Here is a 27,116-nt window from a genome sequence, read left to right as displayed (position 1 = left end):
AGCTGATATATCAGCTCAGCTTTTGTAGCCTTCCCACTGTTGTTTTCTGCTGAGCTCACTGGAATCTCCGCTACACATGCACAGTTCAGGGATCAGCCAAGGATTTCAGGGTAGTTTGTACACAGAGTTTGAGGCTCTCTGCTCTATGTTGTTCCTCCCTAATTAGATTTCTTCCCCCAGTTTCCAGGTCCTCTGGCAGCCTTAAGACTAAACAGCTGCAGTTTTTGATTTGAGTTTTGGCCACCCTGCACTGCTTGAATTGGGGTGTGCCCTTGGGGGAAAAGCCATGTAATGTAGAATTCACTCGGTGCTATTCCCTTTTTTGCAAGGGTTGAATTCCCACCAGTTTCTACTGGCTTTTTGTTGCTCTCTAGTGCCTTCAAATAGTTGTTTAAAATTTCTTATCTAGAGTTTGTTATTTTTATCTAAAGTGGAATTAGTCTGACTCAAGCTACTCTTTCCTTACTGGCACTGGAACTTTGCGACCATCTTTTTAGTTAAATCTTTGTCCACACCTTTAATGATTTCCTTAGGATAAATTTCTAAGCAGAATTATTGGGTCAAGGAGCATACACACCACATCAAGGTTTTTTAATCATACTGCTAAATTAGCCCCTAGAAAGGTTGCTGATTACACTGCTGTGGACAGATTGAGAAATTCTAGAGGATAATTTCCCATTGTGGTACCTGACACAGTGCCTGGCACTTAGGGTCTGTAAAGGCTGTTGACTGACTCTGAATCTGGAACATGATTTTTGCCAGTGCTGATCAAAGGAGTCAGCATTAAGCATGGGATACAGTACCGTTACTTCATCACTAAAACTAATTTTAAAAGTGTTCCTTAAGTCACATTCCACCAGTAGATGTCCCTCCAGTGAGTTCAACTGGCTGGCAGCAGAAGTGACACCAACACCTTTACCAACCTCATATAATCATGTCAGTATTCCTCACCTCTGAGATGGTATTTTATACTTCCAAAAGGGCCTTCAGTCACGTTATTCTGTATTTCCACAGTATAGATGCCGCTATATACTGTCTGTGTCCACCCCCCCAAATTCATATGTTGAAACCTATTCCTCAAAATATAGGTATATTAGGGGCCTTTGGGAGGTAATTAGGTCATGAGGGTGGAGCCCTTATGAATGGGGTTAGTGACCTTGTAAAAGAGACCCAAGAGGGCTCCCTCACCCCTTCTGCCATGTGAGGACACTTGAAGAAGACAGACACCTGTGAACCAGGAACTTGGCCAAGTTCATCCAGCTGAGAAGTGGCTGATGCAGAATTGGAACCTGGGTCTCTTGCTCCTGATTAAATGATCCTTGCTCTTAGTTACCTGCGACCTTTAAGGTCTTGGGGAATCCCACTCAAATTTGCCCCAGCACAAAGGACAGGTCAGCTGGCTCCTTCATGCAGTACCTGCTGTGGCCTGGTCCCTGGTGTTTTAAAGGCCAGATCTCATGTTGCTTTGGTGTCGTGGAGGAGCTTTGCCTCAAACTCATCAGGAGATGATAAGTTTCATTCAACTAGGGGATGTTTCCTCTGTGTGTGTGTGTGTGTGTGTGTGTGTGTGTGTGTGTGTGTGTGAGCTGGAGTCCTGGCCAGGACAGGAAATGAATCCTCTGGGCCTCCATATGGGCAAGGGCAGGCCTGGGGCGAGGTGGCTCAGCCAGTGCATCCAAGCACTGAACTGTTTGATTTGAGTCCAAGACGATGCTGACATTTCACCCCTGGCTCGAGCTCTGTATATGAGTGTGTTTGTGTTTTGAATGGCTGAGGGTTCAAAGCCAGAAGGAGTTCTCTTGGGAGGAGGCTGTAGCCTCCTGGCCAATCTGCAGAGCTCAGCATTTTAGGGAAATGATGTTCAGTGAATCTGATGATGTTTCCGAGACTTGCTACCATGGCTGCCACTAAAGGGTGGGACAAGCCAGTAGAACCATATATTCAAATTAGCCTGGAGGTTCCAGGCACTGTGCAAGATGCTTGGGTCACATTGATGAAAAGGAGACCTCAGGAGCTCCCAGATGGGGGTTGTGTATGTGTTGCCGGGTGCTGAGGATAGAGGGTGAGCAGATAATCTGGTCAAAAAAAAGGCTTTGCTAAAGACTTGTTAGAGGTGTTCTGGGACCCACCCGAGGTCGGAATTGGGGCGGGGGCCATCTTCCTCCAGCTCAAGACCTTACCCTCTGGGTCCAACTCAGCTCACTTTCTCAGGTCTGCACTCCTCTGGGCATCCCTTAGTTCCTGTAGGTTCCATCTTTCTCACTCACTGGTTTCTTCCCGTCAGCACATAAAGCATCTCCCATCTTTACGAAAACAATCTTATTGAATCTGCATCACCCTTTACCCACCATCCCATCTCGGGCTTCCTTTCTTGGCCAAGCTTCTTGGAAGAATTGGCTTCCCTGCCTTCCCTGACTTGGCTTCCTTGCTTCCAGGGTCTTCTGCAACCTGCAAGGTAAAACCTCTGCTCCACTTACCACTCAGAGAGTCTTTTCACTGAGTGACCGGTCACCGGCCGGGAGCTGGAATGCAATACATTTCTTGAATGAATGAATGATTACAAAAGCCGTTTTCATGGGTGTGAGATATGAGGTTCAGATGGTGGATGGATGATTCTCCCCATTGTAGAGACGAGTAACTGAGGCTTAGAGAAATGTTGATATTATTTATGTGAGGCCCTTCTGGAGCCCATGGGGGAGCTGGAGACTGAGTGATGGGAAGAAGAAAGTACCATCACCACTGACCGCTCTCTGGCTGGCTGAGCTGGGAGGACCACTAGGGCGCTGACCATTCAACCGCTTATAACACCTGCCTCTTTTCTGGCATCTTTGGTAGACTTCCGGCCCTGACCTGATGTGGAGAATGGGCTGAGGGTCTGCTCCATTCAGCATCTGCTCTTGCTCTTCGCTTCAACAGACAGTGTGGCCTCACTGATGAGATTCCGGGCCCTTTGATACTCCATCCCAGCCTGGAGTGGTTCCAGACATCGAGATGGGTTTTGTTGTCAGGCAAGCATCTTTCGGCACCTCCCGTCATGCTGTGTGGGGCTGTAAATATCCGCAGATGTCACCTGCCTTTTCTTTTTCTGGAAAGTGCTTGCACGGGGGCTAGCCCAGGTCGCTGGCACATTGCTCAACTGCTGGGCTGTTTGCACATCCAGAGGGCTCTCAGCCCTCCCCGAGGCTGCTGCTTCTGCATCCACGGGCATTTCACAGGGCATGGCAGGGGCCACAGTGATGCCAAGGGAGATGATTGCTAAGCTCGTGAATTTTCTGAGACTCTCCTGGCCAGGGTTACACGACCTCCAGGGAAACCTAGACATTTCCCGTTGGCCACAGGGATCCAGCGTCTCTCTGGGGTAGAGGCTCCAGGTGTAAGACAAGGCTCTCCTGTCACTCCCTCTGATGTGCTGAACACAGGGAGGGAGATGGGGGCCTCTGCTGAGGTGAGCAGAGCCTGGGACAGTCAGGCTCTCTTGCTCTAGTCAACCACCTCTTTGAGAGGTGAGTATCGGCCAGTCCAGAGGCTGGGGGCTGGACCACATAGACCCGGTGTGGGGTGAGATGCCGGGAAGCTGTGCATGGGCGAGAAGGGGGGGCCAGGCAGAGGGCAGCAGATGTGTGTTCTGCCCGCTGAGTGGCTGGGCCAAGGCAGCCTTTGTGGGGGAAACTGGGTCCCTCAATTAACATCTGAGGCTCCAGGGAGAACGTGTTCGTCCCCTAAGTGACGTGCTAGATGCCAGCGGGCTTCTTTCCAGAACACTCAGGAAGGGAGTGGAGGACTCTCTAGAACACAGCCTGCATGTTGGCAGGGAGAAGTTGGGGTGGGGTGGCGTGGTATTAGGAAAATAGGGGAAAACATAAAGAGAGGAGTAGTTACACTAATTCAGCAGATCAAGGAGTTGCTTTTCTTCCTCCTCCTCCTGCTTCTCATTAGGATCCTCTCTGGGGCCAAGTCCACATGCTGGGGCTCAAGGTCACACACTTTGGCTTTGGGTGGCTGCAGTAGTTGCCAGGGCCAATGCACTGGAGAGGACTGGGTTGGCCTGCTGCAGGGAAGCATTTCCAGAACCTTCCAAATGGGGCTGGGGTCCCAGGCAGTGAGCACATCACAGCCGCACTGTGGCCGGGAGAGGGGAAGGGCCTTGGCCAATGGGCATCAGCCATAAGCGTATACGTGCGATGCTGGCCAGGCTGGGCAGAGCCAGTGGCTGGCAGAGCCTGTTGCTCCACCCCAGCCCCACCCTCAGGGTCTAGGGGTGACTGTTTGGGGCCTGCCTGTGCTTGGGCAGAAGCCTTGGCCGGTTATGGTGGGTGGCGCTGTCTGGGCCCCACCCAGGGAGCACCTTCGACCCGGCAACTCCATCGTCTAAGTATCTCTGTGCCTCCTCCTGGGACCTCCAGGACTGCGGTGTCATCAGCAGCTCCCCGTACTCTTACTGGGGACCTCCGTGTCTCGACCCCAGGTGACACATGGGAGGGTGAGGGGAGGTCTGGACCCATCACGACAGTCCTAGAACTGGGGTATACTGAAGATTGGAGAACAGTGGTGTCCACAGGATGAGAATGAGCAAAGCAAACCATGAGCCCCATGCCTGAGCTGAGGAGGGGCTTACAGGGAGGGTGTCCCACCGTGACCCATGATCTTAAAGAGTGACGCGGCTGTGAACCACCCTCTCCTTCCCCAGAAGAGTGGTCCAGACCTCTTAGATGGCAAGGACAGGCCATGATGGACAAACAGATGTGGGATCATTGGACTAGGCTTCCTCTGCCAAGGCCTGCTGCCATCCTGACCCTCAGCTCAGTCTTTTCTAGAAAGAGGATGGAGGTGGGTGGCAGTCCAGCCCTTCTGAAGGCTGGACAGGACATTTTCTTACAGTTGATCCTAGTGTTGGGCAGAGAGGGCCCAGCTCTCAGGATGGGAAGTTGAGAGCATGGTGGGGCCTTCCTGGTGAGGAGGGGCTGGTGGGAGCTGAGTCTCCTGGAACCACAGAATCAGCTGTGTGTGCAAAGCACGTGCCAGAGCTGCGCAAGCCTGCGCTCTTGGTGCCTGACCGTAACCCTCACCAGCCATGTGGGAGTCATGGCAGGAGGTGGTGGGGATGCTGGAGTCCTGGCTGATGTCGCCAAGCTCACCCTTCCAACCTCCGCAGGCTGCGTCCAGGGTCCCCGGAGGGAGCACAATGCAGCCCCGTCAGGCACTGTTCTGTGAGGGTGGCTGGGCTGTCCTCCCCCAAGGAAGGATAGAGAGCCACCCTCTGGGCTGCCCAAGTGCCCCTTGGGGAAGCTTGACCCACTTTACCTGTATGAGGTGACAGCACAGTTTGTATTCTCATGAACTCAATGACAGGCTCTTTGGATCTGCTTGTCTTAGCTCGGGCTGTTGTAACAGAATACCATAGACTGGGGTGCTTAAACCACAGACATTTGTTTTGCATAGTTCTGGAAGCTATGCAGTCCAAGATCAAGATACTGGCAGATTCGGTTCTCAGTGAAATCTCTCTTCCTGGCCACCTTCTCGCTATGTCCCCACATGGTGGGGACGCAGGGAGAGGGAGAGAGCTCTCTGGTGTCTCTTCTTGTAAAGGCACTAATCCCATCATGGGGGCCCACCCCCCATATTTGCTTGGTGACATATCTATCCATCCCTCTATCCCTCTCTCCATCTTACTTTTTGGTACCTGGATCCTCACGTCCTAGGTGGATGGGCTCAGAGAGGCAGCTTCTTTAACATCTCATCTGAATCCCACCCCGAGCCTGTGTCTACGTGTAAGCCCTGCTTCATGTTTACAGTTTCCCATCATACAGTATCTCTCCCTCTCTCTTGCTGAGCAGACTCAGTTTCCCCAATCCTTTTCGAGATCACACAGGCCACCGTGGCCTCCATCCTTGCTGCCCTGTCTGGTTCTCCTGCCCCTGCGGACCATGGTGGATGAACTATACCAGGACCAGTGGGTGGAGCTTCAGTCTGATTTGCTTTATGGGCTCCATTTAAATATTTTTCTTCCAATGCCACGTGACCGACCAAGGCCTGATTGGGGTCCACTGGGAGCCCAGGAAGGTTCTCTCTGCACCATTTTAACAGAATTGCAGCCCCTGGGCCCCGGGCTGGGGGAGGGGAGGGGAGAACTCCAGCCCACGCAGACATCAGTAAGCACCTTGCGGTGATATAAGGCATCAGGCCCCTTCCCATGTAACCGGAAACCCATGGGCAGAGTGTGGTCATTTTACAAACAGGACAAGCAGAGTGGAGAACAAAGTCTCACCTCCCTGAGGAACCACACATGATCCCCTGGAGTGTGGAGTGAGCCAGGCCAGCTGGCCCAGAGTAAGGGCACCCTGGGCACCACGGGGCAACGGCTTTCCACCCATCTGGGAGGAAAGGGAGGGTTGGTCACCCTCCCCCTTCCTATGGTCCTGCTTTGCCCATGGTGGCTGTTCCCCAGTTAGAGCTCCCAGACAGGGGATCTAGGCTTGGCTCCCAGCACAATTCACATGCCCAGCACCGTGGAGCAATCAGTCTATCCCTGCAGAAAGATTCTGTATCCCTCATTCGCTTGGACAGTGGAAAGGCCACAGGCTTCAACCCAGACCAAGGGCTGAAATCCTGGCTCCACACAATCGCTCTGTAGGCAAGTCACTTCCTCTCTCTGAACCTCAGTTTCCTCATCTGTAAAGTGGGCACAATGATACTTGTCTTGCAGAATTATTAATTCTATTGCACATCAAATGAGATGAATAAAAAGTACTTGATGGGCACAGGAGGCCCTTAATAAGTGGTTCTTGTTACTATTATTGTTCTCCCAACTTGCCCAGTGCTAGACATGATGCCAGAAATATGCATTGACTGATTATGGTGTCTTTCCTTTCTAAATACGGGTGCTTAGGGCTGAAATGGACCTTAAAATCTCTGTTCTTGTGCGCGCACGTGTGTGTGTGTGTGTGTGTGTGTGTGAGAGAGAGAGAGAGAGAGAGAGAGAGAGAGAGGGAGAGAGAAAGATTTGATTCAGTCTATGCTGTTTTTGAACAGGACTGGGGTCTGAGTGCAGCATGAGAATTAGGCCCACAGTTTCCCAGGCACTAGGGGCCACAGAAGTGGAGTTCATTCAGCTGCCAGTGACTCTGAGCAGCCCCAACAGGGAGAGGGCATCAGGGGTCCCTGGTCCTGCTGGCGGTGCTGGGTGTCCTAGGCTGAAGGCCAGGTGAGTGATCTCACCTGCCGAGGTGCTGTTCTCCTTTGGGGAGTGGAAATTTACAGCCAGGGGCTGGGGTCCAACCAAATTCCCCTTCAAGGCAGCTGATCAACACCAAGGATGCTGGGAATGGAACCTGGGAGGTGGCAGGTGGTGTGGACAGAGCTTGGGGTGCAAGGCCAGAAGTTGTGACTGTTCCTGGCCAGGCGACCTTTGTAAGTCACCTGCGCATCGGTTTCTCCCCTGGAAACGGTTGTTCTGCTGGGGAGGGGTGTAGCTTTGAGGTCTGCAAGCCTGCAGTTCTGGGCTCCCCTCAGCAGGAGCAAGGCTGTTGTAACAATGATGCTGAGCTCTGGTTATTGTAAACTTCCCACAGAACGAGGCATACCTTACCATGATGTCATGTCTAGACACCCAGGTCAGGTATAAATTACGGAGACAAAGTAGCATGTTCAGTGGTTAGACTGTAAAACTTTAACGAGAGATTTCTGTGACTCCAACATATGCTGGGAAACACTGTTCTTGGAGGAGGAGGAGGAGGAAAGGCGCTTTCTTCCCTTTTCACTTCCTCTCTGGCATCTGTGGGTGGCAGGCACCGCCTTTGGGGCAAGGCCCTTGGGACTCATGGAGACTCTGGTCCCAGGTGGCGGCTTCCTCCAGAGCAGGAAGTGACCGGCACTGGTTTCCGGAGACCTGGTAGCTGGAGCTCTGCCCTGCTGAGCTGGGTGGACCTTGGGCAAGTCCCAACCTCTCAGGGCCTCAGTTTCCTTATCTGTAAAATGGGAGTGGAAGAGAGAAGCTTCCTGCACGAACGTTTCCCCCTACCAGTCCTCTAGGGCCTGGCAGAGCACAGCAGTAGACACGCGTGTGGAGCAGAAGGAATGCCTTTTTGCATTTAAGACTTACCTCCTGTGGCTTTGGTGATGAGAAATGTAGCAAGACAGAGGAACAGCTTGGGAGGCTGAAAAGTGCTGATGAGAGGGGGCCTGGCCCGGAAATCCTGGGGTCTCCTTCTGTGAAAAAGGCTGTAAGTTATGCTGGTAGCAATTTAGGGGATATCTTTGTGGCATAGATGGACGCTGTTGTGTTTTTGTTTTTCTTTCTGACACCAAATACATTGTTCCAACACCAATTCTCCAACTCCCTGACCACGACTGGGGGTTCAGCACTCCAATTCAGTTCTGATACCAACTACCTGGAGTTAGTGGATACCCCACAAGTTAAGGGCTCAGTTTCACAAGACTGCCCCCCACTTCAGACGCCAGCTGCAGATGAGGTCCCCAGGCCATCTGCACTTCTGCCACCCTGCTGACTACAAATCTGTGGGTTCCCACGCACCCCCTCAAGTGTGATAATTCACTAGAATGACTCAGAGAACTAAGGAAAGCACTAGACTTACCATTACAGTTTTATCATAAAGGATACAACTCTGGAACAGCCAAATGGAACAGATGCACAGGGCGAGGGGTGGGGGGAAGGGTGCTGAGCTTCCATGGCCTCTCTGGGTCTACCACCCTCCCAGCACCTCTGTGTGTTCATCCATCCAGCTCTCCAAACCCCACCATCTAAGATCTTTATGGAAGTTCCATTACATAGGCACGATTGATTTAATCATTGGCAATTGGTGATTGAATTCAATCTCCAGCCCCTCCAGCCGAAATTTCCAACCTCCTAATCACGTGGTTGGTTCCCTTGGCTACCAGCCCCCAACCTAAAGTTATCTAGGGACCCAACAGGAGTCACCTCATTAGTATGAACTCAGGTGTGATTGAAAGGGGCTCCTTATGGATATCAAAAGATGCTCCCTTCACTCTGGAAATTCCAAGGGTTTTAGGAGCTTGGTGCCAGGAACTGGGGCCAGAGATCGAATATATACATTTTATAATACCGCAGACACGAAGGCCTTTGCAGCTGGGATTGACAATACTGAGGACGCCGAGGACGCCCACCTTGGGCCCTAGGTTTGAGACAGGGGAGGCCCTGGCGTCTGGCAATGACATCCCATGGTGCCAGAAGCCATGGGGCACAATACAGGGGTCTGTTCCCAGATGTCGTGTACCTGACAGCTTGAGGGCTCCGCTGCAGTCATGCACGTGGCAGAGGGATGGCCAAGCTTTTGAACAGGGTGGCTAGCTTTGCGGGGCACTTGTGCCTTTGCTGTGTAGGTGGACCCATTCAGTCATGGAAGGCATCGATGCCAGACGGTGGTACACTGCACGCGCTAAGGATACGGACTCTGCGATCCCTGTACATTTAGACCAGGGTCATGTTCATCACATGAAAATGTGATTGAACAGGGAAAATGACCCCCAGGGGACCACAGAGCAGCTGGGATGAGGACAGCCTGTCCCTCAGACAGCTGTTTCACCATCAAATCGCATTTATGAAGTGCCCACATATCTGAGGAGCCCATAAACACTGGAATCGATGGTGCAAACCCTCACTCCTTCCAGCTGAAGTGTTGCAGGGGGCGGAGGGGCCTCCTTGGGACTCTCAGGCTCTGCGGAGGGGGTGCATTTGGCCCTGGGTCCCCTGTTCCCATAAGAACCTCCTAAATGTTCTTTGTGGCCAAGCATTGCCTGGGCTGCCCCTCAGGAGAGGCTGCATTTCCTGACTTGGGGTTGGAATGTTCCAGAATCCCTGTACCTCACTCTGCTTTGAACAGTTATTTATTGCCTGGGCCTCTCATTCAGCGCTTCTCTCCCAGTCTTGGGGTTTTCTCCTCCTGCCCCTCCCCCTCTCCTTCTTCCCCTCCTCCTCCTGTTTCTCTCAATTGCCTACATGTCCATCTTCCCAACTACTCTATGAGCTGCCTGGGGGTTGGGTCTTTCTCTGCTGCTTTTTGGTCTGCAAGGACGCCACCCTAAGGAGGAAAAATGAGGTTTGGAGCCTCTCGGTCTACAGTCAAATCTGGCTCCAGTATTTCTTAGGTATGAAATTTTGGACAAGCAAATGATTGCCTAGAGCCTCACTTTCCCCAGCAATGAAATGGGAAAGTTAAGGCTTACTCTGCAGGAGTCTTAGGAGGTTCTAGAGGCTTCTGGAAGTGCCCAGCTCACTGCCCAGCTCCTGGGAGCACTCAACCGGTCCAGTGCCTGGCCCAAAAGAAGCAGGTGCTGCCTTGCACCTGGCCCTAGGGCACGATTTCCTTTTACCTTCCCGGTAACCCCATGGAACAGGCAGGCGTTGCCATGTTCCCATTTTACAGATGAGAAAGATGAGGCTAAGTGGTTAAGTGGGTAGATGAAGGCCACATGGTTAGTAAGTGATTGATCCTGGACCAGAAACCTGGTCTTGCCTTTGAACTGCTCCACACTCACTAAGGAGGAAATGAATGGATGAATGAATGATTACATACACGGTCACGCTGTGGCTGCAGTTGGCTCTGCTTCCTCAGGCTGGGGGAGAAGGCCTGGGCAGGATGAAGAGAAGCAGGTGGCTGGCTGGCTGTTCTGGTATCAGGATAGGTCTCCAGAGGCCTCATTCAGAGACCAAGGGCCAGGTTGGATGTCCAGGCCACTGGATCACAAGGTGGACTCATGGACCAGGGCTGTTTGCATATATCATGTGCATCTGTGTCCTGTTTATAATGTGTGCGTGCGCCTAGTGTGTATGGGATGTGTACGGTGACTATGCATATTGTCCGTGTATGCGTAACACTGGTGCAAGTGCATGCGTGTGTGAGGGGCGGGTGCGCTGTCTATGCATGGTGGGTGCTTGTGGTACATGTGAGCATGTGAGGGGTGTGTATTTTGGTGAGTGGATTGTAAGGTATTTGTGTCTACGTGGTATGTGTGTGTAGTGAATTATGATGTGTGTAATGTCTGTGCACATGTGTGCATTAGTGTGTGAGGTTTATCTGTGTGTGGTGTGTGCAGATGTGTGGTGGGTGTGTAGTAAACCCTCCGTGATGTTCTCGTGGACTGGTTGGATTCCCCTGAGATAATATGTCTAATCTTGAACTTGGAGGGTGTCCGTCTGGCCACTTGCATACTGGGAGCTGAGGTGGGGAGGAGGGCTGGGGGGAGGTTCTGACCCTCAGCCTGTAAACTTGCACTTAACCCGCAGGCTTTCTGTATGGCTCCCTCACCCTCCATCACACCTGGTATTCTTCCATCACGAGATTCTGTTTTTTTCTCTCCAGAGAATAAGTCTCTAGTTTTATGCCTGAGTGGGTGTGAGGACCTAGAAACTTCTTCCTCCCTGAGACTTTGCACCTGTCCTATTTTTAGCACCTCCATATAGCTTCACTTTTCTGAGTACCTGATCCGCTGCCCTCTGGGGGAGGGAAACGAGCTTTTCTCAGCCTGTCCAACTGCTGACTCAGGACTCAACACCCTTGAGTCAGCAAGGGCAGCTCCCATTTGTCCATTTGTTTTGCAGTTTTCACATTTGCTGCAGTTGACTCCTCTCCTATTTTCTTTTCTTTTTTTTTTTTTAATAAATTTTATTTATTTATTTTTATTTTTGGCTGTGTTGGGTCTTCATTGTTGTGCGCAGGCTTTCTCTAGTTGTGGCGAGCGGGGGCTACTCTTCACCGTGGTGCGCGGGCCTCCCATTGCTGTGGCCTCTCTTGTTGCGGAGCATGGGCTCTAGGCACACGGGCTTTAGTAGTTGCAGCACGTGGGCTCAGTAGTTGTGGCTCGCGGGCTCCAGAGTGCAGGCTGAGTAGTTGTGGCGCATGGGCTTAGTTGCTCCCCGGCATGTGGAATCTTCCCGGACCAGGGCTTGAACCCGTGTCCCCTGCATTGGCAGGCAGACTCTTAACTACTGTGCCACCAGGGAAGCCCCTCCTATTTTCTTTATCCTTGTCAATTTATATCTTTAAAAAACCCAAACCCCCAAAACTCTTCCTGTCACTTTAGTGGGGTTTCAGGAGAGTGTTGATAAACGTGTATCTGACATCTCTGCTGAAAACAGGTGAGCCAAGGAAAATGGCACGTCCCTTTGTGGATGCATGTCACGACACAGGGCAACTTAGCTCAGTAACCCTTAGTACCTCTTTTACCATACGAATGGTCAAGTTAAACTCTTAATTTAAAAAATGTACATAAGAACTATTTCAAACTAACTAAAAAGTACATAAAACATCCCATAAGATACTTAGGTACCCACCACTGAGATTAAACAGTGGTCGTCAGCATCATCTCATATTTGCTTCAGAACAGTTTTTTCTTTTTCTTTTTAAACTTTGAAATAATTCAGAACAGTATCTTAAAGACATAAAATGTTAACAGGTATGGCTAAAGCCAGGTACAGCTGAAGCCCCACCTTCCATGCCTTTTCTATTTTTCCTTCCCAGACAAAACACTAACCTCAAGTTGGTGTGTGCCCTTCTCAGGCAAATTTCTATACTATTATTATATATATTTATATCTATAAAAATATATATGACTGTGTTTTAAAATTTGCATACGTGATGTTCTGCTGAATGCATCCTTTTGCAGTTTGCTTTTTCACTTAAGATATTTGTGAGCTCTATTCATAATGACTTTGTTACCCTTAGTTCATCAATTTTGATTTCTAGTATTCCACTGCATGAGTATACGATACTACTCCACTGCACAAATTTATTTATCATTCTCCCACTAAAAGACGTATTGCTTCCATTTTTTCACAAATACAAGCAAGACTACAGAGAATGCCCTCAGGTCCTTCTGCACATGAGCAAAGGCTTGCCCAGACTGAGAATGCTGATCTTTAACTCTTTTAGATAGTGTCAAATTGCTCTCCAATCTCATCATTCCAATTTCCACTCCACCAGCAGTGTACAAAAGTTCCCCATTGCTCTATGTCCTTGCCAATATTTGGTGTTGCCAGATGTGATTTTTTGTACTCTGTTAGATGAAAAAATGTATATCAATTTAAAGATCTGCTTTCCCCTAGTACCTCTGAGTTTCAGCTTCTTTCTGGTTTTGTTTGTTCAAAAATGTTTGTATGTAGCCCTGACTCTTGAATGATAGTTTAGTTGGGTATAAAATTCTATGTTGACAGTTACTTCCCACCCTGCACTTTGGAGATACTGTACCATTATCTTCTGGCCTCTGTTGTTGCTGTTGAGTGGTCTACTGAAGATGTCTTTGGAGATAGTTCATCTTTTTTTTTTTTTTTTTAGTTGATTGTAAGTTTTTGTCTGCCTTTGGTGTTCTGCAGATTCACTGTGACTTGTCTAGGTCTGGATCGGTTTACTTACCTATTTGGGACTCATTGCAGTCTTTGAATCTTTGATATATGAGGATCCATATATTTTAAAATCAATTCCAGAAAAGTCCAAGCCATTACTTCTCCAGATTTTTGTCTCTTTACCATTTTCTCTATTTGGTGCTTCTGAAATTCCTTTTAGGCAGATAGGATCCCCATTTCGTCTTCCATGTCTCTTAACCACTCATTCTTTCTGTTTCTTTATGTTTCACTTTTGCACTTTGGGCAAAATTTCCTCAGATATAACTTTTATTTTATCAGTCTTCTCCTCAGCAGTGTCCAACGTGCCTTTTAACTTATTTCATTTTCATTTTTAATGATTATATTTTTAATTTTTATAGGTTATATTTAGTTCATTTTTATTTCTATCCAATTTCCAACTTCTTTCTTTTAGCACTCTAATATTTTAAAACATCCTTACTTTATATATATTTCATATTTTCTTTCTTATTGGAATTTTATTTTCTCCCATTGTTGGGGTTTACTCTTCCTGGTTGTCTTCTTTGCTCTCTCACTTATGGTAGCTGTTTTCCTTGTTTCTTCTGTAATTTTATTTTATGGTGAGCTCTTCTTTGTCACTGCTTGTTTTTTTTGTAAGGATGCCTTGTAGCCTGGATTGTGGAACCATTCTCCCACAAAGTTTTATAAGGTACTTCAGAGTATCACTGACTAGGAATAGATTTTTATGTTAATTTCTTGGTTTGTGGGTTTCTAGGTAAATTCTTCTGGGTTTATAATACTAATTCAAACCTAAGATCCACATAAGGCACAGGCCTGAGGTTGGCTGCATCAGGGGAGATTTTCTGTTTAAATCTAGGCAAAAGAGAGGAGCTTCATTATTCCCTCCCTGTGCTGACTGGCAGATAGTCTTCTAGAAAATCTTTCATGGGGGGTGCTCCCCTTCCCCCCTTCACAGATACTCAAAGCACCTGGGTGTGGAAACCCCACACTGAAGCAGCCAGGTTACCCTGGTGATAACCTTCTCACTCCTTCCCCAAGGTCAGTTAGACCATCTGCTCATATAGTAGCTACTCTGTTTTCAGTTTCCTCTTTATCCTTGTAAATACCTCCTTTCTTTCTTGGGAAGTCAGCTATGCATTCAAAATAATCTTTGTTGTATTTTGTCCAGCATTTCTTTTTTTTTTAATCCAACATTTCTAAGTGTTTGTAGAAAGGCGTTTTTCTGATTTTCCCATATACCATCTTGTTAGAACCCGAGGTCTCTAATCTCCTTCCATCTCAATTTCTCCACTTAGAAGGTAGGAATAATGTTGCCTTCTACAAAGAGTTATCAGGATCAAGTAAGGATTTACATAATCGATCTAGCCACAGGGTAAGTACTCAATAAATGCTAGCAATAATGATTACTGTTACATTGATATCATATGTGTTTTTTCTTTTTATTGATATTTGTGGGTAGACTAGCTGGAGACCTTTGAAAATAAAATAGCTAATTTTCTCCCAGTGCAGGTTGTGGTCTTTAATTGTACCATATTTATTCTCAGAGGGAGGTGGGGGAAAAGCGATAAAACTAAAAGTTAGGGTTCACATGGTATGCTAATTACAATAATATATATTGTTTCATATCATCCATATAATAACCCCATGACATAGGATGTTGTAACAGTCAGGATGGTAGCAAAGAGCCCCATGATTTTAGGGGAAGTTGATCCAACAAAAGTTACTTTCTTGCTCAAGCTGCATGTCCAGTGCAGGGCAGCAGAGGACCCAGCATGTCAGAGCTCCTTAGGGCTCCAGGTTGACAGAAGTTCCACCATCTTGCACCTGCACCCTGTACAACAGGTGGGGAACTGGAAAGCTGTGCATGGACTTTTCACTGTCTCAATCTCTCATAACTTACTATCCCAAACTAGTCATGTGGCACTGGTCAACTCTAAGGAGTCGAGGAAATATAATGAAGATAATGGGGTCTGGGGTGATTACATCTGTCTCTGCCACAGGCAGGATGGAAAGATAGGAACTTTTCTCAGACGCCTTCTAAGTGTCCAGCACTGTACTAGGCATGTGTCCTACTTTCTCAACTCTCAACAGTGCTTCAAGGTAGCTTTGCATATGAAGAAACAGGAGCTGGAGAGGTTAAGGAACTCATGTGAGACGCCACTTCTAATTAGTGGTAGAGCCAAAATTTGGATTCTGCCTTCTGACTCCATGGTATCTACTTCTGCCAGGGGACAAAAAGGGCCAGAGACACGCAGGGAGGTGAGAGGAGCCCAGAGGTCAGCACTGGACATGTTGGCACTGAGAGGCGACGCTGCCTCTCCCTGAAGCCCCAGCGGCAGGGGAGCCTGATCAGCCTTCCAATTCACCTGTGTGAGGGGTTCACCCCTCGGCTTCAGGGGCTAGTCGTGCCGTGCCAGACACATGCGTAGTTGTGGACACATTCCAAAGTCAGGCGTGAATGCTGTGTGATAAGTGTGAGTTTGGATCCTTTGTGCCATAGGCTGTTGTGCTTGCAGGGGCCACCCAGGCTCCCCTGGGACATCCACTTGGGAGCTCATGGACCAGAAAGGTCCTCATGATCTCAGCCTCTGTCCCCTGACCTGTGGCTGCCTTTGTTTGCATGTCTGCTTTGGTCAGGAAGCTGGGGTCTTCACCTAATTTATCTCAGTGTCCAGGACAGGGCCTGACCCTGAAGAGGCCTCAGGAAAGGCTCTTTGGTGGGACACAAATGACTGTTCTGACATCCTTGAGAACAGGTTGTTACAAACCTGTGTTGCCTGGGCTGTCGGGGAGTGGACAGGGGAGGCTTGTGGTGGGTCCAGGCCTGGCCGCTGCATTCGTGTGACTCTGGGATGGCTACTTCTCTCTCTCAGCCTCCGACTCCCATCCTGGATGGTGGTGTTGGGGGGCAAAGTGATCCCAGCGGGTCTGAGATTCTCTGGGATTCTGGGATCTGTCTTCACCTTCTGGCATGCCTGAACCTTGGGAAAGGTTTGGTCAGGGATCAAACCCCGCAGAGGACCCAGCTGAGTTCTTGATTCCGAAGCTCCTCCAGAGCCCAAGTCTGCCTGTGCCTACCTTACAGCAGTCTTGGGGTTCACCCTGGGTCTTGGGGTTCACAGATGAGGCTCAGCAGAGACCTTGTGAAGAGAGCGGGCTGGGGATCTGAGCCTGAGATGGGGCTCCCCGAGATGGCTCTGCGGGGAAGGGCTGGAGCCAGACCCGCGCTCCTCCAGCTAGCCCCAGCCTCTGTCCCCAGCAGCTGCGGGGAAGAGGACCCTGTCTGCAAAGGCCACGCAGTTGTTTTAGATTAGCATACAAATCGACATTAGTGTAGTACATCTGTTGTTAATCCACATCCCGGGGAAGGGGGATGCCAACACGTCGTTTATTAGGCACCTCGATCCCATAATGTCCTTTTTTTTGCTGCCTTTGTCTTCTGTCAGCCTCCATAATGGGTTCCAGGATGTCTTTTATTTTGCTACAGACCACGTTTCCTCCTGCCTAACAGATCAGAACGTAATGGATTCCAGGATGTAATTTATGCTATTTTGGAATCAGACTCTGTACTATTAATTCTAAAGCCTTTGGGCAATCTCCAGGGAGGCCGGAGTTCTCTGTTTGCCCCCCTGGTCATCAGACAGGCACCAGGAACCCAAGCACAGTCCAGGGGCTGGAGAGGGAGGGAGCCCAGGCTGACAGCTCCCAATTAAGGGAATTCCAGGCAGGCGTGGGAGAGGAGGCCAGAGGGTGCTGGTGGAGACAAAGGGAGCTGAGAGGATGCAGAGCCAGGAGGGGGAGGCACAAGATGTTTGAAAAACCCAGAGATGAGCAAAACCCCTGGGGGGCTGGTCACAGACACTGGACCAGGGTTTTTGAGCCCTTGGGGAAGAGAACTTGGACCCTGGGCATCCAGGAGGGACGAAGCCCCAGGGAGGTGTCTCCCGGAGGAGGGCAAGGCCACGTGAGCAAGAACACTGCCCTGGGAGCCACCAGACCTGGACCCGAGGCTGAGCTTGGCGACCTGAGCGCTCTTGCTCACGGTTGACCCTAGCACGGTCACTGCCCCTCGCTGAGGCTGGCATTCTTTGCCCAGAGCCATCACTGAGCCCGAGAGACACATCAGAAGTGTTGTGGACATGTGCAGGTTCCGGAGAAGCCTGCGGATTTTGGTCCTGAGTGCAGAGTGTGTCCAGTGCACTGCCCAGCCTGCCCCCAGCTCTGCCAGGTCCCTTCCCCGCGCAGGGTACCTTCGTTTGAATTAGAGAAAGAGCCTCTAGGAGCATGGGTTCCGGGGAACTCTCTCCCTTCAGGCCCCGAGGGTGGGGGAGACACAGGGGTCTCTTCTGTGCCCTGTGCCTCGGGACCACACACACTCCAGGGGTGCATAGCCCAGGCAGATCTCTGGGGCCTTCCTGCCCCCAGGGCAGTTGATATGAGGGAGGCTGAGGAGGAAGCAGCTCTCTCCCCCCTGGTGGGCAGCTCCTTCCTCACCGGACAGCCTGGGCTGTAGTCTGAGTCCCGCCACCCCGTGTAGGGCTCCCCATTCATGCCTGCCCCCTCTGCCTGCTGCCAGGCCCTGGGGGCTAGGGGCTGACATGGCCCCAGGGGGTGGGGTGGGAGGGTCTCCTCCACGTGACCTCAACCTCTCCCCTTACGACCAGGTAGGTGTTCAGTGTTCTCTCCTGCCGTCCTGGACACCTTCTCGAGAAGGGGAGGGGCTCAGGACCAGCCGCCCTGCCTGGGGGTGTGTTTTGGGGGCTTCGAGGTGGATGGAGTTCAAGGCTCCCGTCCCTCCTCTGGGACGGTCATGTTCACCTGCAGCCCTTTAGTTTTCCACCCCCTGTGAGGGACGCCTCCCCCCTGAAGCTGGGTATGGAGAGGTTCTGAGCAGAAAAGAGCCCCTGGGGCAGGTCAAAGCCCTTCGCAACACTGGTCTCCGAGGCCACGAAGCAAACCCTCCATGTCACTGGTGGGGCTACTGCCATATCTTTCACGTGGAAGCCTTTTAAAAAAAATTGTGGTAAAATATACATAAGATCAAATTGACCGTTTTAACTAGTGTTAGGCTCACAGTGCAGTGGTATTAAGTACATTCACATTGTTGTACAGTCATCACCCGGCATCCATCTCCAGAACTTTTTCATCATCCCAATTAAATTGCAGACTTTTAAAGGGGAAAAAAAGTTGACTGTGTCTCCTGACCAATGTATTCTTCTGGGTTATCTCCACCTCTCGTTGTCTTTGAGGTATTTTACAGCTCTGTAAAGCTGTACCAAACTAGGAGTAACGCGAATGATGCTTGCCCATATTAAAACAAATTAATTGAGTCCAGTGAAATGCAGTTGGTTATTGCCCTAGGGATGGGTCGGTTTGCATTTATTTGTGAATTCACCCCAGCATTCCTTATTTGCCTACATGGTCTTGCGGTTCTCAGAGTTTTCCTTTGAACTGCTTGTGGCATCTTACTGGTTTGTTCCCTCTTTAATTAATGCGTTAAATAAAATCTTTGACATATGTTCATTTTATGTTTGTTAGAGAACTATGGCTTTTTTTCCCTTTTGTTAGAATTGGTCCTTTTTTAAAAAATTAATTAATTAATGAATGGCTGTGTTGGGTCTTCGTTGCGGTGCGCGGGCTTCTCATTGCGGTGTCTCCTCTTGTTGCGGAGCACGGGCTCTAGGCGTGCAGGTTTCAGTAGTTGTGGCACGCAGGCTCAGTAGTTGTGCTCGTGGGCTCTAGAGCGCAGGCTCAGTAGTTGTGGCACGCGGGCTTAGTTGCTCCGCGGCATGGGGGATCTTCCCGGACCAGGGCTCAAGCCCATGTCCCCTGCGTTGGCAGGCGAATTCTTAACCACTGCGCCACCAGGGAAGCCCTAGAATTGGTCCTTTAACAAGATTATAGTCTGTGGAGCTGGGGGCGAAGTGGTTTACCCCTGAAATTCCTCAGCCAAAGTCACATTCCCACATGGGGTTGGAATACGTGGACACTCAGCAGGGCTGGGGATTCCTTGTACCTTAGCCTCACTGGGAACCTTTGAGGAGCTCAGATCTGACAGGTGAGAAAGTCACAAGGGAGAGGAGCGGGGTGGGGAGAAGGGCTGGGGGTGGGCCTTTACCCAGCTGTAGGAAGGGCAAGGCCTGGGGTCTTCTCAGCTGTCAGAGCTGGGGAAAGAGATGTCAGATATATTCCATCCTGTCACCCTGGGAGAAAATGACAGCAATGACACAGTCAGCCAGCCAGAGCTGGACGGGGTCCTGCGACCACGTCGCCCGCCAACTCGCTTGTGTTATTGCCAAGGCCCCGGAGCCAGTTTGGATCCGGCCAGGTTCTGAGTGCTTCCTGTGTGCCAGCGCCTACTCTGGGCCCATCATGTCTGCTCTTGTTGACCCTTGGGACATCCCTGGGAGGTGTGGAGATGAACTTCCCGAGCCTCAGGAGGGTCAGGTGACCAGCCCAAGGTCCCACTGTGGCCAGATGGACAGCGGCTAAGGGTCCCAGGCCTCCAGCCCTGTCCACCCACTGACATTGGAGGGTCAAGAGGCAGAGGGACCCAAGTGGTCCCCAGGGGAGCAAACCACATTCCAGGGTGCCTGGAACCGCTCAGACAATGGGCTTTTGTTTGGTTCAGAAGAAAGGGAGTCATTAAAGAAAAAACCAAAACAATAAAAAGCGTTTGCAGGGGAAATGTAAATACCGCCTGCTGGGTGGCTGTTCATTTGGTTAAAAAAATGCATCTGTCACTGGGGGAAATTGCAGGCTTGGTCCCTTCCGCAGCTGTCTGAGCCGGCAGGTCACCTTGAGTCCAGGGCTGCACCGGCGGCGGTGTGGGGCGGGTGCGGGGCGGGTGCGAGGCTGGGCCCCTCCCAGGGGTCTGTGGGTAGTGGAGCTCCCCTTGCAGCTGGCTCCCGGCAATCATAGCATCCCCCACAGCCTCTCTTTGTCCATCTGTCCTTCTGCCAGCTCTCCAGGGTTGTTCTGAAAATAATGCACTTTTATGGGAGGCCTCATGGTACCGCAGAGAGACATAAATTCAGAGTCTCCAAGGAAGCTCTTTGAGCCTCAGTTTCCTCATCTGTAAAATGGGGACGATCGTGCTTTTTCCTGCAAGGTCTGGTCAGCTGTGCACTGGAGCTGCCTCCTACTTGCTCACAAGAGCCGATGTTGCATATCACCATCCACCTTTGTGTTCAGTGATGTCCTTTTGGTAGCTTGAAATCGGCCACGGGGGGGGAGTATTTCCACCACGGAAACCAGCAAACACTACAAATAAAGGATCGCCTCTGCGGAGAACCGGTTGTTAACCACTTGCCAGCACGCCACTGGAGGTTGTGCGAATGCATGGCAGGTGTTTGGTGCCCTGTACTTGGGACACTTGTCCCCTCTGGGGTGAGAGCACTTTGGTGTAAAAGGATGCAAGATCACTGGGTTTGGATGGGCTGACAAGGGGGCAGTCCTGGCCTGGAGGCTGAGACTCTGGATGCCTGAGGGAGAGTCCAGTGGCTCAGAATCCAGGTCAGCACAGGTGCTGAATTTAAGAGAAGAGGGTAAGAATTGAACTTTGCTGGAAGTGACATTTCCTACTCTCTCTTCTTGCCCAGACAGTGGGACCTTCTGGGAAAATTCTTCTTTGCTTTTTCTTAAGAACAAAAACAGTAGATTGAAGTAGTGGTTCAAATAATATGGATAATGATGGCAACGATTTGTCACTATTTCTTGGGCCGCTGCCAGGTGCCAGGTATGGTTGGCAGACTATGGCCCCTTGTTGCATTTAACGCCCGAACAAGCCAGGCGTTGTCATACCCCTTCCACGGGGGAGCAAAATCAAATTCGGATCTGAATTTGCAAAATTCAGCAAAATCTACATTTGGCCAGAGCTGGGGTCCAACCCGGAGCTGACTGAGCCCCGCTCACTGCACTAAGGAGAGAGAAGCTGGGACAGACCAGCCTGGCCCTCACTGCACCCTGGTTGCCCCCGCAGCACCTGCGCCCCCTCCCCACCCCTGCTCACCCCTCCCCACCCCTCCTCACCCCTCCCCTCCAAACTGGCCACGCTTCTTCTTTCCTCCATCCAAGCTTAGGCAAGGACTCCCACCCCAGCCCCTCCCTGTTTGCCCAGCAGGCTCTGCTCTTCTGCAAAGACCCAGCTCAGAAATCACCTCCTCCGTGAAGCGCCCTAGATTCCCCGGGGGTCCTGCAATGGCAGCTCTGCTCCATCATCGGAGTCCTGGTCACACTATGTGAACACTGCTGGGCATCTCGGCCGCCCCTTTTCACTTTTGGTGCCACAAACCCCTTTGGCTGTCTGCAGAAGCCTGCAGGTCTTTTCTCAGGATAATGTTTTTAAATGCATAAAAGAAACGATCAGGATTACAAATTGCTGCAAGCTACAGTTATCAAAAAATCATTTTAGGGAATTCCCTGGCGGGCCAGTGGTTAGGACCCTGCGCTTTCACTGCCAAGGGCCCAGGTTCGATCCCTAGTCAGAGAACTAAGATCCCACAAGCCTCCTGGCAAACCAAAAATAACCCGAAAAAACCCCAACTTTTAAAAAATACAAATTATAGGTAGAATAACCCATGTGTTTCTATACTAACACACAAATAGGAAGATCTAATAGCGAGCCTAATGGCTCCCAGAACGTCAAAGTAGTGCTGAGCGTAAATAATATTTCTAGATAGCTGTAACAACGGTAACGTGAATTCTGTGAGTTCTGGAGGGAACAAAGATACAGGTACTTCTACTTCTGCATCGTTCACATTGTCGTTAGTACGGTCACCATGGAAAGAAATGCCAAATTTCAGTTAGAAGTTGGTGAAAATAAAGATGTAATTCTAGGGAACTTCCCTGGTGGTGCAGGGGTTAAGAATCCACCTGCCAATGCAGGGGACATGGGTTTGAGCCCTGGTCCGGGAAGATCCCACATACCATGTAGCAACTAAGCCCGTGCGCCACAAATACTGAGCCTGTGCTCTAGAGCCTGCGAGCCACAACTACTGAGCCAACACGCCGCAACTACTGAAGCCCACGTGCCTAGAGCCCGTGCTCCACAACAAGGGAAGCCACTGCAATGAGAAGCCTGTGCACCGCAACAAAGGGTAACCCCTGCTCGCTGCAACTAGAGAAAGCCCGCACGCAGCAACGAAGAGCCAATGCAGCCAAAAATAAATAAATAAATTTTATTTAAAAAAAAAAAAAAATTCTATTTCCCATCACAGTTCATACACTCCTGATTTCTATCCTTGGACCCTGGCTAAGAACCTGTGCTCCAGAGTCAGGGTTCCTTGAGGGCCGGGATTGTCTGCATTTCCAGGACATTGAGTCGTGCCTGGTTTGGACCCTGCACACAAGCTGAATCTAGCAAACAGCAGGTTTGTTGAATGAGTGAGTGAGTGAGTGAGTGAGTGAGTGAGTGAATTAAGTGAGGGAAAGCATGGCAGGGGGCCAGGCGTCACTCTTCCGCAGGCTCTGGTCCTCCACCTCTACTGGTTTACTGGTGTGAACGTGACTTGGCTTAGCCCGGCTCTGTGATGGGAGCATACGCTGGCTGTCTAGACCACCACAGGTTGCAAGTGAGACCCCCTCTCGGAATCAGTGCTTGTCACTTGCTGCCCCAAACTGGCTGTGATTCATCTTTTCTCTGGGGGAGGGGAGCTATAATCATCACGCCCCAGCTTCCCCCCTGCTTCTAAACCTTCCTCCTGGCAAGCGCAGCCTGAAGGAGCTGCCACGGTTGGAGAAATTAATTGACCTGATACTATTCTGGCCCAGAGAAAAAAGACTTCGAGGGTTATCTTAAAGAGGCATTACACTATCCGCTGAGAATGTCAGGCTATCAGGGAGCTGCCTGGGAAGAGGAGCCATCACCCCCAGCTGTCACTGGCACGCAGCACAGGGTTGTAACGTTATCCAAGCTCTGGCAGTTCGGGGCTTTGCAAAGCACGTGGCCTCAATTTCCCTTTCTTCCCAAGAGAAGCTGTCCAGCTCTCCAAGTTTCCAGGGGACTTCTGGCGATGGGATTTGGAGCAAGGGCACAGCCAGGCACTGTGGACAGCCCGGGGTGCTGTGCACCCCATCCAGACGCTCTGGGCCTGGAGCCTTCAAAGACCCTCTGCAGAAACCAGAAAGTGGCTCAGCGTTCCTCCATGTGACCTGGCCTCTAGCAGCCCCATGTCTGCGGGCAAAATTGACATCACATTTGCCAAGATCATTTGCTACCGTCTGGAGTGGAGCAGAGTCTCGGTGCAGCTGACTCCTGGACCAGGGGGCTGTGGCCAGGGCCGTGGGGCTGATGGCAGGCCACGTCCAGCAGGAGCCATCAGGTCTTAGGAGCAAAGAGTGGCTTCAGCCATTGGCCTCCATCGGGGGGAGGAACGTGCACCTGCCGGGCGCCAAAGGTAGCATGGCCTCATCAGAGCAAGATGTCCCCAAGGGGTGGGTGCCTGTGGCTCACAGCATGCTCTGTCTGGCAGACTGGAAAACGTGCATCCTCCTTAGCCTTTGTTTTTTTTTTTACTTCCTCTGGATCTAGTTTGTTACCAAAATGGGTCTGCCGCATTTAGGAAGCAAAGTAGGACCTTGCCTGTATGGCTGCTGGCGGGCAAGGTGGGCGATCGCTCTGCATTCCCAGTGTTTGGAGCTGAGACCTGCGGCTAGGGCGGCAGGAAGTTCATCCTATTTTGTGTTCGTCTCATTTTGGCTGTCCTGTGCTGAGTGCCTTGTGTGCCAGGAACTGGGCTCAGCCCTTTAAAGATATTTAATCTTCACTGAATCCCTGCAACTACCATGAGAGGCTGGCATCATTTTGTAGCCAAGGAAACTCATCTCTCAAGGCTGAAAGAAGTTGAATAGTTTGCCTGAACTCACCCAGCACATAAGTGCCAGGGTCGGGACTTGAACTTATAACCTGTAATGATCTATGGCCCCAAGCACTAAGGCAATAAGTGGAAAATTAGGGAAATAAGACCCAGTCTTTGTCCCAGAGGAGCTCATGCCAGTCAGCAAGGGGACAGACATAGAGACAGATAAACTGGACACAACCTCATATGTAGCATAACAGAGGCGGACACAGGCTGTGGGCACTCAGGGGCGGGGCGGCCAGCTCCCCCAGGGGCAGTGCTTCCTCGAGGAGGCGGACCTGGAAAGATGAGGAGGAATTGGCCAGGTGAGATGTGTTGGGAAAGCCCTCTTGGTGAGGGGACAGCAAATGCAAAAACATGGAGGCAGATTCAGTGAGAAATGAGTGGTTCTTTGTAAGCTCTGGAGCACGGGTGCATGGGGGGCGTGGCTGCACGCGGTGATGCCGCCTGGCCAGGCGGACTTGAACTTGGTCCTGTCGGCAACGGGGAGCCATTCAAGGCTGGTGAGCGGGGAAGTGAGGAGAACTCAGACCCACGTTTCAGAAAGAAGTCTGTGGAGTTGCAGGAGGAGGATTCCACATCGGGGAGGGAATTCAGGGACAGTGGTGGTCACTGCTCTGCTGTCCCTCACTCACCACGTCCGTTTGAGAAGAGCTGCGTGAACTGGTGGAAGGAGGCTTCCGGTCCAGGAATTGCCCCAAACTAAAGCCCTTAGTTCGCCTTATAGGAAAACTAAACCCAAGGCTGCCTCCTGTGCTAGGTTGCTTGGTGCTTCCGTGGGCATCCTGCCCGGGGGGCCATCAAAGTCACATCAGAGTGATTGAGAGAGGAAATCCAGGTGTGAGAACCGGGCACGGGGTTGGGAGCTCCGGGTTCTCATGTTGGCTCTGAGCGCCCTGGTGGGCCTTGGGCAGCACCCCACGCCGCTAAGCCTCGTTTCTCTATCTGCAACATGCGTGGTGTCCTCAAGATGCTACTCACCCACGAGTTACTTCATGACGCTGGTTTGAGGTCAGGAAGGGCTCTTGGAGACTAGCGAACAGTAGTGTGTTTTCCTTGACATGTTTGTCACCAGCTTTCGCGAAATCCCAGCGGACGTGTTCCCAAGGCGAAGGCTATTGTCTTTTGGAGACACAGACTGGAGACGGATTCTTTGGGGTTTGCAAACTCGAGGGAGACAGAGAGGCCGTGCAGTGGCTCCCCGCACGCGGCACCCCCGAGAATCTGGTCTCCATTGAACACTCGCAGGCATGGGTGTAAGCTGATCCGCGCACAGCAACAGCGCCTTAATGAAAGTTTTGACAGAGAGATTTCATTTTGGAAAGCACATTCCCTGAAGGGTTTGTAATAATTGCGCTTGAAATGGAGCCATGGGTCTCAATGCTTTCCAGATTGGGGGAGCAGAGGTATGCTTCTTTCTGGGAAGGTCGGGCTGGGGAGGGGGAGGCCCTCAGCCCCTCTCTCCGCGTGGGTGCAGGGCCACTGGCTGACCCCAAGACCTTGCGTCTCCAGCTGTGGTCTCCATGTCCTCCCATCCTGCAAGGTGGGTGTTAGGACTCAGTTTACAGCTGAGCAATGGTGGTGATGGAGCTTGCTGGGGTCCGAGTCATAGACTGGGTGGGGACAGACTGGGGTCTCCTGCCTCCCCCCAGGCCCCTTGCTTCTTGCCCCAGAAATGCTTCGGGAAATGTCCACCTCCCAGAGTCCCACCCTTGTGTGATCTGTTCTCAGGGGTCTGGGACCCTTCTCCAACTTGGCCTCTGCCCACCCTGGGGGGCAGCCACGGAACAGGGTAACTTCTGGCATCTGCCTCCCGCCTCCCCACCTCTCAGGCCCCCTTGCCTCCTCCATCTCAGCCTCACTGACCCTCTGGTTGTACCTCAACACCAGAAGCCCACATCCACCCCAGGGCCTTTGCACTTACGATTTTTTCCAGCTGGGACACTCTCCTATCAAGCTATCTAAGCAGAGTGGCCCCTGCCCCACTTTACCTATTCCTTTACTCTGCTTTATTTCTCCCCATGACATGTATCACCCACAACCTATGAGTGCCACATAATTGACTACTGTTAATTAATTAATTAATTAATTAATAATTATCATGCTAATTATCTTTCTCCACTGGAATGTTGGTCATCCCTCTAAGGATGCTGGAAAACAAACAAAGGACATGCCCTTCCATGGGGCAGATGCCTTTATCCCAAAAGGTGTGTGAGAAGCAGGACTTGTGGATGTGGTCAGGAAGCACCTTTATTATTGTCTCCCATACTCCCTTTAAAATGTTTTCAAGGTGGGAGTTCTTCCCCGGCTCTTGGGCTACTCAGAGTGGAGTGGGCATTCTCACCTTCTCTGCCTCATCGCTATGCCCCCATCTCTCTCAGCACTGTTTCTGGCCTCTCCAGGGTTGAAGTAGGGGTATGGGGTGGAGGCGAGGCCAGAAGGGCAGGAGAGCGGCTACTTGTGTAATGCTCATAAATGGCTTCTCTGCGTGGGGCTTCCATGCTTAGAGCTGCCTTCTTTTTGGAGGGGCACCCCTCACTTCCCCATCCCAATCACCTGGGCAAATGCACTCTCTTCTGGCAGTTGCTTCTGCCCTTTTCAACGGCCGGGAATCCAGAGGCCACCTCTGACTTCTGGTGAGGTCTGTTCATCCACGATGGACAGGAGTTAAGATGATGCCCAGGCAGGCTGATCCTACAATTCTTGTTGGTGCCGCCAAAGCAGCCAGCCTGCCAGCCTCTCACCCTCTAGATTTCCAGGGCCAGGGCCACCTGACAGCCTCAGTGTCCTGTAATTACAAGAACTCCCCTTAAGCTCTCCGAGTGGCTGGACCAGCCGTCCCACTGAAGCCCGCTCACCAGACTTGAGGTGAGAGGCCAGCACTTTGGGGTTCCTCAGCACGC

At 51.0% G+C, this 27,116-nt stretch overlaps 1 protein-coding gene across 4 annotated transcripts in view; it reads left to right on the top strand.

Annotated features, from left to right (window-relative positions):
• The window catches only part of COL26A1 (collagen type XXVI alpha 1 chain), a 176,835-nt gene that overhangs the window by 85,511 nt on the left and 64,208 nt on the right, over window positions 1-27,116 (top strand). The gene's annotated exons all lie outside the window — the stretch shown is intronic.

This window comes from Balaenoptera ricei, chromosome 15 (assembly GCF_028023285.1).
Source record: "Balaenoptera ricei isolate mBalRic1 chromosome 15, mBalRic1.hap2, whole genome shotgun sequence".
NCBI classification, from domain to species: Eukaryota; Metazoa; Chordata; class Mammalia; order Artiodactyla; family Balaenopteridae; genus Balaenoptera; species Balaenoptera ricei.
This window is presented reverse-complemented; position numbering and strand designations above follow the sequence as displayed.